Raw genomic sequence first — 13,775 nt, 5'->3', positions numbered from 1 at the left:
ATTGAACTGGAAATAAATGCTAAGAATTCCAGCCAGAAGGAGAAAGTAGCCCTTAACTGAGCCTGTTTTTGTTTCTTCATTCTGTATGGATATGAGCTTTTAGTTCCTCTGACTTGCTTGAATTTGGACACTTCATTTTTCACCAGAAGATTATGCGTCGAGTTGGATTACAGAGACCGTTTCTGCATTATATGGTGTTCAATCTTGTCATTATAAGATCCCTATCATTTATACTCTTATTTGATACTGTTTCAGTGCTTTGATAAAATTATTAAATCGTTATATAAATAAAAGTGATTGATTGATTGAGAACAGGTCCATTCCACTTGATTTCGACATCCATAAGGTGAAATGAACTGTTTCACTAATAAGAAACATATCAGGCATTTTAAAATGTGCTATTTTGTATGTATCTCCTAAGAGGCTCAATCTGGTAGCTAGGCCAGTCTCTTACAAGAAATGAGAAGTGTTTTTCCCTAACATCTCTTCTCTCACTCATCTACCCACAGCACATGCTCTAGTACATATACCAGCATGTGTGTGTGTGTGTGTGTGTGTGTTTGGGATGACATCAAGGGATCAGGAGGCAGTATTTGAGCCCAAAGAAACACGCTCTGCTGTCTGTCTCTCTCTCTCTCTCTCTCTCTCTCTCTCTCTCTCTCTCCGGACAGATAAGCAAGCCACTACAACTGCACAAGAGCCACAAGTTACAAGCAATATCAGACGGTGAAAGATTTTACAGGTCAGTGTGTGAGAGGTGTGTGACAGATCTCCGTGAGATAGAGCCACTATTCCCTCCACTTAAACGCCAGGCTCGATCTCCTCAAGACAGAGACTCTGGGCATCTTATAGTCTGCTGTAGAAAGTCAGCTCCTGACACACAGGGCTATTAAAGACAAAAAAATACTTGATTCAGCATAAGTACTACAGATTCAGAGATAGGCAGTTCTTTCAAATTATTTCCAGTTGTTTAAGCAGAAATGTATTGTTTCGTTACAGTCAGGCATGAAATTTCAGTGAATACATTTTATTTAAAATCCATTATAAATTATCAAGTGCAAAAATGTGCTTTATTCCACGATGAAGCACAGCTAGACTTACTTCACCCAAAACTGAAGGTAGAGCAGAAACAGTTTGTGAGATAATGCAAGATGAATCACGAGAAAGGATGAAAACAATAGACAGAATGTGGCGTGGTCTGAGCAAAATAACCTGCCTGACAGAAAGACAGAAAAACTAGACAGTTATCAAAGATCAAATGAGTTCTGTCTGTTTGTTTTATTTTACCTTTTCAGTTTTAATTATTATAATACACACATCTCCAGTAATAAAACAAAACCAAGAATAATAATGTACCAATCAGATGAAATCAATATCGAAAAGCAAAATTAATGTAGTCATTTTTGCACTAAGAAGTCAATGCAAGAAATTACAAAATCAGCATTTACTCTTCAACTCAAGAGTGACATGAAAGTATTTAAACTCATAATCACAAGGTTTTCCAGATTTTTGTTAAATTATTCTGATTGATATTAGATTCATTAAAAAATTCGACTAAAACGTCCAGTAGGTGGCGGCAGGTCACCGTTTAAACGGTCGTTCAGCAGTCGATCAAAATCTCTAAAATGTAAGTCGCGTATTATTTATTGTTTTAAATCAATGTCACTGTATGAACGTATTCATTTTCATTTCATTTCATTTCATGGACTTTCCAGTTTACCAGTTTAAATAGTCCGATCTCAAAAACCCACAACGCATTGCCACAAAAACGGGGTTTTGGCGGTTTAATGCCTTCATGCATGTTTGCTTATTACTTTACCTCGTCAAAAACAGAGGCGATATACAATTAGATAATTAATATAAAGTATATTGAATATGAATGCTATCGTGATTTATTCGCATTTTTAAATTCGCATTCTTGTCAGCAGAATGACGTGACGTGATTTCATGGCAATTAGAATGTTGTAGAAAGACCCGAAAAAACGTCATCAGTTTGTTGATTGAAGTTTTCGGAGTATCTTGATAAGTCACAAAACGGTTTTATCGTGAGACAGCTACTTTTTGGCTAAAAAAGCTAGTGATGGAGTGCTGTGTACTTCTAAAATGCACACACCAACACGGCCGTGTCCATCTTCATCAAGCGATGAGACATATATTGGTCCCGGTCTTCAGGAATGATGATGGGAGAAAAGTAGAAAAAGGCAGAGGAGCTTCTGGAGGTGGCCTTTTGGGAGAGCTGAGAATGGACAGAAAGAGGCAAAGATAGAGAGAAGGAAAGGAAGGGTGTTGGAAATGGCGCTCTTAGCTTTCATCTCCTGAATCACAAATATGACACAGTGGGAGCTGAGGAAGAGGATTCAAGTGTGAGCGGAACATATCAGAAACGTGATAATGGTACAATCATATAAATGTGCTCTGATTATACAAGTGGAAATGAAAATGGTCGATTCTCAGTAGCTGGAAACCTCCCCAATTATCTGCTGTCATCATTACATCAGTATTTAGAACTGTAGAGATCAGAAATTTAGAAAGGCTGAGAAAAGTTGAATTTAGAAATCAAGTCAAGTGGCCCTAAATACAGAAAGCTGAAATTTGAAGATGCAGCATCTTATATTAATACAATTGATTTTGAATTGATTCATATTCTGGCTCAGCTGGAAGGCCCTCCTGTGAAGAGCAGCCAAGAGCAGGGCGTCCTGGGCAAGGAGTAAGAATAATAAATCCAATGAGAGTTAGAAAAATGTTGACTGGAATGATACATTTTGTAAAAGGATCTAAAACCGCATTTCACACTAACTACAACTGTTCACCTTTAATAGGCCACATCATGAAATTATAAATCGGTCCCAAGCTGGGTTCAGAGAAGCGGATTTGGTTTTGGTGTGTGAAGAACCATAATGGGGATGAACTCAAGGTTTGTACATTTTTAGCTTCATCAAGCTTTTATTCTTATAGTTTATTTCTTAGAGGATTCATGAACATCACGAGCCTCTTTGCTCATGCTAACTGTTAACCCCTTTGTTTTGTTGATCAATTGTTTGTGAGAATTTTCAGTGAAGGCACCAAACATGCAAACATCTCAGTGGTGAGTAGTCTGCACTCTCTGTCATTACTTCTCAGTCGCTGTTTTTCAATTCACCAGCATCTTATATTTATGTTAATCACTGCCCAATGATTGGTCCAACTGTCTTGAAGTCTTTGTTGGGAAACCACCTTCATCAATTGATCATGCTTTCTCTTTTAGCCTGGTCATCCCAATGCGCCTGCCGTTGGAGATCGGCTGACCTCATAATAAGGGCTGACGCTCTCAAATAATTAACTGCTGGACTGGGAAGAGAGCGGACCACTACATTGTAGTTGTGGGCCGGCCCTCACGCCATGGATCTGCTTAGTTTCATGGGCTCACGGGAGAATCCTCGGCGGCGCGGCGCGTCGATCATCGCGGCAGGTCATTTGTTAGCTGAAACTTTGCTGAAGGTGTCTTCCATCGGGACATTAAACCGGAGAACCTGCTGGTGAACCGGACACCATGGAGGTCAGGTGATTGACTTTGGTTGAGGCCCTTATGAAAATCGGCCTTCAGGAGAAACTACCGTGATGCGTTACACAAGCCATTACTCACAAAGAAAAAAACATGTAACGTGTAGTCGGCATGCTGTGAAGTGTATGAACATCAGACAACATCTCTTTCTTCCAGGCACAAGTGAGTACTTTCCTCCAAGTGCAGTTCAAGGGCACATACCATGCCAAACCCATGACAGTGTGGTCTTGGGGATTGTGCTGTTTGAAATGGTGTGCGGGGATTTTTCCCTGGCGAGCCTGTGCTTGATCGCCGCCAACATCTGAACCAGAGCCAGGCCTGTCACAAGGTGAGATCTTCATCAAACACAAAAAGAGCAGGTGTGAGTATATTTAATAGTAAGGACATCTCTTTGTTTTGCACAGAATGCGATCTGATTTGTGATTGCCTGCAGCGAAGCAAAGAGAGACTTGCTCTAAGAAGATCCAGCATCCCTCCATGACTGGTTTGAAGTATATTCGTATTACATTATTTGATAAAATTGTATTTTTGTTTTCAGGTCATGGATTGAGACAAGATGTCACGTCCACTCTTCTGTTCTCAGTCTGGCTTCATCTGCTGGACCGACACAGTGACCTTTCCTTCCCTCCATTTCAGGCCTCAATATAGAGGGCAGAGCCACCCGTCCTTGACTTCAAGCAGCAATATTTCTGCGTCTGGCTGTATTGCTCAATAATTTGTGTATTGATCTTTACTGAATAGTTGTTTGTAAATCATTATTATATTCTTATCCTTGTCTCATAAGAAAAACTGTATAAAAAAACCTATAAGAAATGTATAAAAATTTGTAAGACATTTATTTTACAATAAATCTGTAAACAAATAAATAATAAGTGTCTGTTCTGTATTACCATTATTTATATTGCAAATTAATTTCAATCCCTTCTAAACTGTTCTGACCACACAGCTTCCTGTCACTTGATCACAGACAAACATCTGTTATCTGAGCATCTCACACTTTAAAATGAATAAATTAAAGATATTTATCAGAGATATTTAAAACTATACATTTTGTTCATAGCTGAATGAACACTTGTGATGTTAAGTTTTATTGTCACCGGTCACGTGGTAATAAAGATTGAAAAAAATTCAAAACAGAGTATTATAATCCAAACACAACAACTAAGTGGGAATACTTTTATTTGAGGTTTCATATAAGTACTTTATGATTAATTTATAATAAATTATAGCTAGGTATAATTAATAATAAATATTTACAGATTATATTTAAATTAACATGAAATTCAACGATTACAGTTATTCATCTGTTTGTCCTGAGCAGACAATATAATTCTTTATCAATTCTAAGAAGCTTATTTTCCTGGCCAAGGAAGAATAGCTTTCCTCTACTCTGCAGTACTAGCAGTAATTTAGCATGTAGGAAGGGTCAACATTCAGTGACTTCAAATTGTGAGCAGACAATTAACTGTGAATATATGGATTTAATCAACAAGCTATAGATAACATACAACATATTAACAAAGCACACACACACACACACACATATATATATATATATATATATATATATATATATATATATATATATATATATATATATATATATAAGATACAGCAAAGTAAGGAAGAAAGAGAGAGAGAGAGAAGGAGAAGAATGCTAGTATTTCACATCAATTAACTACAACCTAGTGAGAATCATCAAAGAATCAAAATTCACCTTTAAAAAGGGGGCTCAAACTTAAACACGCATCCAACTAGTTATAAAAGTTACTTGCATTAGTTTTTGTTGCTGCAAAAGAATCCTGATGACAAAGTTCTTGATGATTTCTCTAGGTGTGAGCTGGGAACCTCTGGTTCCTCTTTGAAGGTAAGAAAGTCCACAGCGAGATGACAAAGTTATTTGAAGGTAACTACTAGAAGGTTGGACTCAAGAGTTGAGTCTGTAGAGAATCCGTCTCAAAGAAAGGAAGGAATAGTTGGTGTTAGGGACTTTGATAGTTCCTGACACACCCACTGCTTGATTGGAATTGCCAATCAGAGGCATGGATTTTGAGCGAGAGAAAAGTTTCTTTGTTTGCTTTTTATGGCCCATTGGCATCTTTATTGCTGGTCTGGAGAGTTGGAGCAACTTTACTCCAAAACACAGTAAAATGGTATGATGCACTTCATGATTCTATCGGTAAATCATCATTTTGAGGCATGACAAGAGGATCGTTTTGATACCATGAGGTATAAGTGTTATAATAATGGCTTAAAATAAAGAAAATGTCCCATGTGTGTGCGTGATTCAGATTGCAATGGCGTGTACAGACCACATCTCTAGTGAATCCATAGGTGAATGGCACGGGGTTTGTTACTCCTCGCTGGAATGGGTTCGGGAGCTTTGATGTAGGGACTAGAGAGCAAATCTGTTTAGTATCTCTGTGATAATGGGGGAACCACGGGCAATTTAACACCTGCAAAAGATGTAGACATGAGGTCCAGGTGTGTAATTTATCAGCAAATGTTAAAAGGTGAAAAGGGTCCTTTAAGACAACGACCAAATAAGCATCTTGATCTTAGCCAGACGCTACAACATCTTTTACCAAGGGCATGATAAGAATAAACCCCAGTCTAACCACTTAAAGACACATGATGAGATGTAAGACGAACAGAAGTAAATGTATACTCAGGGGCTACTTCAATGAGAGACTGAGGCTTAGTGGTCACAGTGGTTATATATCAACCAGCCTCAGCTACTCTATGAGACTGGCTGACTCAAAATTAGTCTATTTATCATCTGCAATGCACAGGAAATTAGACATTTTATAAAAAATGAGCTTTGAATATAAAAATATTATACACACTTTTTGGTCGTTGAATTACTGAGGTTGAAAACCTATACCTCAAAAGACCAAGAGATGATCTTTAAGGTATTATCCATTCTCCTCATGTTTGATGGATGTTTAAATGTTCTCATCAATCAAGAATATGATATATCATTGGGTGAACTTGATGAATTTAGATCAACTGCATGTGAATGAACTTTAACATATTTTTAAGTTCAGTGCAATTCATTTTAGGATATGTATGGGGTTAAACTAATCCTTTCAAGTGACAAACAAAGAGGACAATCTTATTCATGTAGATTGCAAAGTGCTGGTTTGTCTAAGAACAATGAATGCTGTGTCTATGAGAGATGCTGCAGAACAGTAAGGCAAAACAAAATTGCACGACGCAGAAAGAAGGGAGGAAAGCATCCGTGTGGGAACATGAATAAAGAAACAGAGTTGTAGAGAGGACAAGGACATGAGGATCTCCCAGAGGAGAGTGTGTCAAAAATCTAACGCTACCTTACACATTTGGCTGCTGTTAATTACATTTCTACTAATATACAATCTACCTAATATGACACTACAATTACTTCTAAAGTGTGTTCTTTCAAGTCTCACAGTGACTTGCTCAGATTATATAATATGACTTGATAGAAAAAATAGGATTGAGTTACTACATAAAGCACATGAATGTAACACTAGACTAATGGTTCTCATCTGGTTCTGTTTCAAAATTAAGTGACAAAAACAGGGAAAAGACAAAGATGCCACAAAGCATGTTTATGCATGTTAAATGTTTATTACAAAAGTGTAAAAGAAAGTTTACATCGTGAATATTTACAGTAGTCAAACATTTCAGGTATGATTTTTACGATAGATCACTCCAGAAAAGTTTCAGAAAAGTCCTCAGTCCATAGAATAAACGTGTAAACGTTGGGGAAAAAAGGAACGATGAATCCAATGAACACAAGAGTCTCCTTTGCGTTTGTAGTGCAAAAGGTTTATATAGTGCAACAGTTGGTGACGATCAGTATTGAAGTAGCTTGGTGGGAAATGCCACTAGGAACAGATGAAATCCTCTTGGAATAATGGATAAAAACCTTCAACAACAAATCGGCGCATCGGATCTCACAGGGTTTATGATCACAAATTATCTGCTTCAACATCATTTGATCATGCGTGATCTATCAAGCACGCAGCGCTCCTCTGCAAACATGCGCCTCCTATTAGTGGCGTCATGCACAGCGTGCATGTCACTTACGATCATTTTGCTTCGGTTAATAGTTCTTGTAATTATCCTAAAATGTACAGCATCACAGCATAAACTATTTTAATACCGTTTCAGTTTTTTCTTTATTGAAAATAAATGATTATCAATGATAAATATCTTCTATTTATTGTCATTATTTGTAGTCAGCTCACTTCTGACCTGGGTTTCAGTGAAATCTTCTGGTAATCGGGCAGGAAACCACCGAGCAGATTTGTGCCATTAGTAAGTTGAGCTCAAGAAACATTGCATAATATAATAGTTTATTAACTGTTATTAACTTTTTTTCTTTTTTTTTTTTTTTTTTTATTAATACTGATTCATGATCAGAACAAATCTGTAACCAACAATTGAGAACCACTGCTCCAAAGCATTTATATGAAAAATGTAAAATGTGTGGGTTCCTGTGGGTGCTTGATTCCTGAAGTCTACCAACTGGCCCTCGTTTCGTGTGGGATCTAGATCATTTTTAGAGGAATTGAAATTGAAGGTGAAAGGTTAGAAATCTGCCGTTAAGTTTCATATTAGTCACAATAAAGACACTCACCTGGGAATGCTGGACTACCTGGAGGGCCTGGCATTCCTGTCTGACCAACAGACCCATCAAGACCTGAGCGCGCCCGCCTCCCCAATGGACTACTGCTATGGACAATGTTATGTAGGACCAAAATACCTGGATGTCCCTTAGGACCAGGAAGACCTGAAAGCACAATAACCTCTCAACATCATCATCCAAGACAGCAGTCCTGCGGGAAACAGAAATAGTTCTATAAGATTATCTACTGATCTAGTAAAGATCTAATTATCAACTAATTCAATTAAGTTCTTGCTGTAATGTGTGCCATTACAGAGAATTTAGAAACGTGTCAAAAGCTTCTCATTTAATATTCAAAAATGCTCTGCCTCTCTCTTTGTGATGTTGATTGGTTGATGAGAGAATCACATCTTTTAAACTATCAAGACTAGGATTTTCATTCCTTGAGGTTCACTTTGGGTCGATGTCGATGAAACAACCTTGTGATTTACAGAAAAAACGCATTGTAAGATTGCATTACTTACAGTTTGCTGAATTAGCTGCTTTCAGATTTAATAAAGCTGAAACTAATTTGTATGAACTCTCCATTACTCTGTACCTCTTTTACACGAAGCAATATTCAGTCAAATGCCCTGAACATATATCGACACGAACAAGCGGCCTCAGACATTAAAAATAAATCTGTTCCTTCATGATCCTGCAAACTCTGGAACAATCTCCCTAACGCTGTTCGGGAAGCAGACACACTCTGTCAGTTTAAATCTAGATTAAAGACACGTCTTTTTAACCTAGCCTACACACAACACTCTAATACACTTCTATTGTTCAAATCCATTAAAGGATCGTTAGGCTGCATTCATTAGATTAGCTGGAGCTGGGAACACTCATAAAACACAATGTACTCGTGACATTGTAAAAGAATGGCATCTTTGCTAATATTAGTCTGTTTCTTTCTCATTCTGTTTTCAGCTTGTATCCAGATCAGATGGTGGATCAGCACCCAGAGATGATGCTCATCTGAGACCAGAACGCGCTCACACACAAAGTCAGATGCACAATTTAGCTGCAATTAAAATTGAACTGGAAATGAAATGCTGGGAGTCCAGCCAGAGGAGAAGTGGCCTTAACTGAGCCTGTTTTTGTTTCTTCATTCTGTATGGATGGGCTTTTAGTTCCTCTGACTTGCTTAGTTGGGGACACTTCATTTCTAGAGATTATCGTCAGATGGATTACAGAGACTGTTTCTGCATTTAATAACAAATTGTTCAATCTTGTCATTATAAGATCCTATCATTGTACTCTTTTATTTGATACTGTTCAGTGCTTTGATAAAATTGTTAAATGCGTTATATAAATAAAAGTGATTGATTGATTGATATGTAGGTCCATTTCCACTTGATTTCAAACATCCATAAGGTGAAATGAACTGTTTCACTAATAAGAAATATGTCAGGCATTTTAAAGTATTACTATTTTATTATGTATTCCTCAAGAGGCTCAATCTGGTAGCTGAGCCAGTCTCTTACAAGAAATGAGAAGTGTTTTTCCCCTAACATCTCTTCTCTCACTTCATCTACCATTAAGCACATATACAGTACATATACTGTGTGTGTGTGTGTGTGTGTGTGTGTGTGTGTGTGTGTGTGTGTGTGTGTGTGTGTGTGTTTGGGATGACATCAAGGGATCTAGGAGAGCAGTATTTGAGCCCAAAGAAAACTGCGCTCTGCTGTCTCTCTCTCTCTCTCTCTCTCTCTCCGGACAGATAAGCAAACACTACAACTGCACAAGAGCCACAAGTTACAAGGCAATATCAGACAGTGAAAGTTTACAGGTCAGATGTGTGAGAGATGTGACAGATCTCCGTGAGATGAAGCCACTATTCCCCTCCCACTTAAAAACATGAGCTCGATCTCCTCAAGACAGAGACTCTGGCATCTTAGATAGTCTGGTTGTAGAGAGAATCCAGCTCCTGACACACGGGGCTGTTAGAAGGAATAATGCTGATTCAGCATAAATTACTACAGATTCAGAGATAGGCAGTTATTTCCAAATTATTTCCAGTTGTTTAAGCAGAAATGTGTTCGTTACAGTCAGGCACTTGAAGCTGAAGTGAATACATTTTTGTTAAAATCATTACGTATCAAGTGCAAAAATGTGCTTTATTCACGATGAAGCACAGCCATGAGCACTTCACCCAAAACTTCTAGAAGAGTAGAGCAGAAACAGTTGTGAGATAAATGAATGAATCACAAGAGAAAGGATGAAAACAATAGACAGAATGTGAATGAGTCTGAGCAAAATAACCTGCCTGACAGAAAAGACAGAAAAACTAGACAGTTATCAAGATCAAATGAGTTCTGTGTCATTTTATTTTATTTTACCTTTTCAGTTTTTAATTATTATAATACACACATCTCCAGTAATAAAACTAAACCAAGAATAATAATGTGCCAATCAGATGAAATCAATATCAACAAAATTAATGTAGTCATTTTTTGCACTAAAGAAGTGTCACAGAAGTGCACAAAATCAGCATTTACTCTTCAACTCAGAAGTGACATGAAAGTATTTAAACTCATAATCACAAGGTTTTCAGATTTTTGTTAAATTATTCTGATTGATATTAGATTCATTAAAAATTCGACTAAAACGTCCAGTAGGTGGCGGCAAGTCACCGTTTAAACGATTCGTTCAACAGTCGATCAAGAAAATCTCCTAAAATGTAAGTCGCGTATTGTTTATTGTTTTCCAAAATCAATGTCACTGTATGAACGTATTCATTTCATTTCATTTCACTTGGACTTTCCAGTTTACCAGTTTAAATGATCCGATCTCAAAAACCTAACTTGTGCCACAAAGCAGGGTTTTTTAGCGGTTTAATGCGCTTCATGCATGTTTGCTTATTGCTTTACCTCGTCAAAAACGAAGCGATATACAATTAGATAATTAATATAAAGTATATTAGATATGAATGCTATCGTGATTTATTCGCATTTTTTAAATTCGCATTCTTGTCAGCAGAATGACGTGACGTGATTTCTATGGCAATTAGAATGTTGTAGAAAGACCCGAAAAAACGTCATCAGTTTGTTGGTTGAAGTTTCGGAGTATCTTGATAAGTCACAAACGGTTTTATCGTGAGACAGCTACTTTTTTTGGCTAAAAAAAAGCTAGTGATGGAGTGCTGTGTACTTCTAAAATACACCACCAACACGTGTCGTGTCCCATCTTCATCAGCTTGATGAGACGCCTGTTGGTCCCGGTGTGAATGATGATGGGAGAAAAGTGAAAAAGGCAGAGAGGAGCTTCTGGAGGTGGCCTTTGGGAGAGCTGAGAATGATGGACAGAAAGGAGGCAAAGATAGAGAAGGAAAGGAAGAATGGCCGGAAATGGCCCGCTTCTTCGCTTTCATCTCCACAGATCTGGAAAATATGACCTGGTTTCGAGGCTGAGAAGAAGTTCAAGTGTGAGGCGGAACATATCAGAGACGTGATAATGGTACAATCATATAAATGTGCCTGATTATACAAGTGGAAATGAAAATGAATCGATTCCTCAGTGACTGAAACCTCTAGTATCTGCTGTCATCATTACATCAAGTATTTAGAACTGTAGAGATCAGAAATTTAGAAAGGCTGAGAAAAGTTGAATTTAGAAATCAAGTCCAAATTGGCCCTAAATACAGAAAAGCTGAAATTTGAAGATGATTCATATGATTCATATTATAGCTCCAGCTTCAGAAGGCCCTCCTGCTGCTGAAGAACAGCCAGAGCAGGACGTCCTGGGCAAGGGTAAGAATAATAAATCAATGAGAGTTAGAAAATGTTATTTTGGAATGATACATTTTGTAAAAAAGGATCTAAAACCGCATTTCACACTAACTACAACTGTTCACCTTTTAATAGGCCACATCATGAGAAATTATAAAATCGGTCCCAAGCTGGGTTCAGGCGGATTTGGTTTGGTGTGTGAAGGAACCATAATGAGGATGAACTCAAGGTTTTATTACATTTTTTGGCTTCAACAAACTTTTATTCTTATAGTTTATTTCTTCAGGATTCATGAACATCATGACCTCTTTGCTCATGCTAACTGTTAACCCTTTGTTTTGTTGATCAGGTGGCTGTGAAATTTTCAGTGAAGGCACCAAACATGCCAAACATCTCAGTGGTGAGTAGTCTGCACTCTCTGTCATTACTTCTCAGTCGCTGTTTTCAATTCATAGCATCTTATATTTATGTTAATCACTGCCAATGATTGGTCAACTGTCTTGAAGTCTTTATTTGGGGAAACCACCTTCATCGAACAGTCATGCTTTCTCTTTTAGCCTGGTCATCCCAATCGCCTGCCGTTGGAGATCGGCTTGACACTCATGGCCAATAAGGGCCCCAGCGCTCCTCAAATAATTCAACTGCTGGACTGGGAAGAGGAGACGGACCACTACATTATGGTTATGGAGCGGCCCTCACCTTGCATGGATCTGCTTAGTTTCATGGAGCTCCACGGAGGAATCTCGACGAGCGCACGGCGCGCGAGCACGTCATGCGGCAGGTCATTTGTGCCGCTAAGGCTTGCTTTGAGAAGGGTGTCTTCCATCGGGACATTAAACCGGAGAACCTGCTGGTGAACCCGGACACCATGGAGGTCAAATTGATTGACTTTGTTTGCGGGGCCCTTATGAAAAAATCGGCCTTCAAAGACTTCTGTGGTAATGCGTTACACAAACCATTACTCACAAAAAGAAAAAACATGTAACGTGTAGTCGGCATGCTGTGGAAGTGTATGAACATCAGACAACATCTCTTTCTTCCAGGCACAGAACAGTACTTTCCTCCAGAGTACAAGTTCAAGGGCACATACCATGCCAAGCCCATGACAGTGTGGTCTTTGGGGATTGTGCTGTTTGAAATGGTGTGCGGGGATTTTCCCACAGCGGGCGACCTGTACTTGATCGCCGCCAACATCTGACCAGGCCAGGCCTGTCACAAGGTGAGATCTTCATCAAACACAAAAAAGAGCAGGTGTGAAGTATAAGCTAATAATGAGACATCTCTTTGTTTTTGCACAGAATGCTGCGATCTGATTTGTGATTGCCTGCAGCCAAGCCAAAGAAGAGACTTGCTCTAAAGAAGATCCATCTCCATGACTGGTTTGAAGTATGTTAAACATTACATTAAGTACATTAAAATTGTGTTTTTGTTTCAGGTCATGGATTGAGACAAGATGTCACGTCCACTCTTCTGTTCTCAGTCTGCGCTTCATCTGCTGGACCGACACGAGTGACCTTTCCTTCCCTCCATTCAGGCCTCAATATAGAGCCGAGCCACCCCGCTCCTTGACTTCAAGCAGCAATATTTGCGTCTGGCTGTATTGCTCAATAATTTGTGTATTGATCTTTACTGAATAGTTGTTTGTAAATCATTATTATATTCATATACTTGTCTCATAAATTAAAGTATTAAAAAACTGGTAAGAAAACTGTATAAAAAAACCTATAAGAAATGTATAAGAAATTTGTAAGACATTTATTTTACAATAAATCTGTAAGCAAATAAATAATAAGTGTCTGTTCATAATTATATTGCATTGTTTATATTGCAAATTAATTTCAGTCCCTTC

At 38.1% G+C, this 13,775-nt stretch overlaps 1 pseudogene; it reads left to right on the top strand.

The window, feature by feature from the left end:
• Nucleotides 1-12,138: 12,138 nt before the first annotated feature.
• LOC122347962 lies at nucleotides 12,139-13,462 on the top strand (annotated as a pseudogene).
• Nucleotides 13,463-13,775: the final 313 nt, after the last annotated feature.

This window comes from Puntigrus tetrazona, chromosome 7 (assembly GCF_018831695.1).
Source record: "Puntigrus tetrazona isolate hp1 chromosome 7, ASM1883169v1, whole genome shotgun sequence".
In the NCBI taxonomy this organism is placed as follows: domain Eukaryota; kingdom Metazoa; phylum Chordata; class Actinopteri; order Cypriniformes; family Cyprinidae; genus Puntigrus; species Puntigrus tetrazona.
Note: the sequence above shows the minus strand (reverse complement) of the source record. Positions and strands in the feature narration are given on the sequence as shown.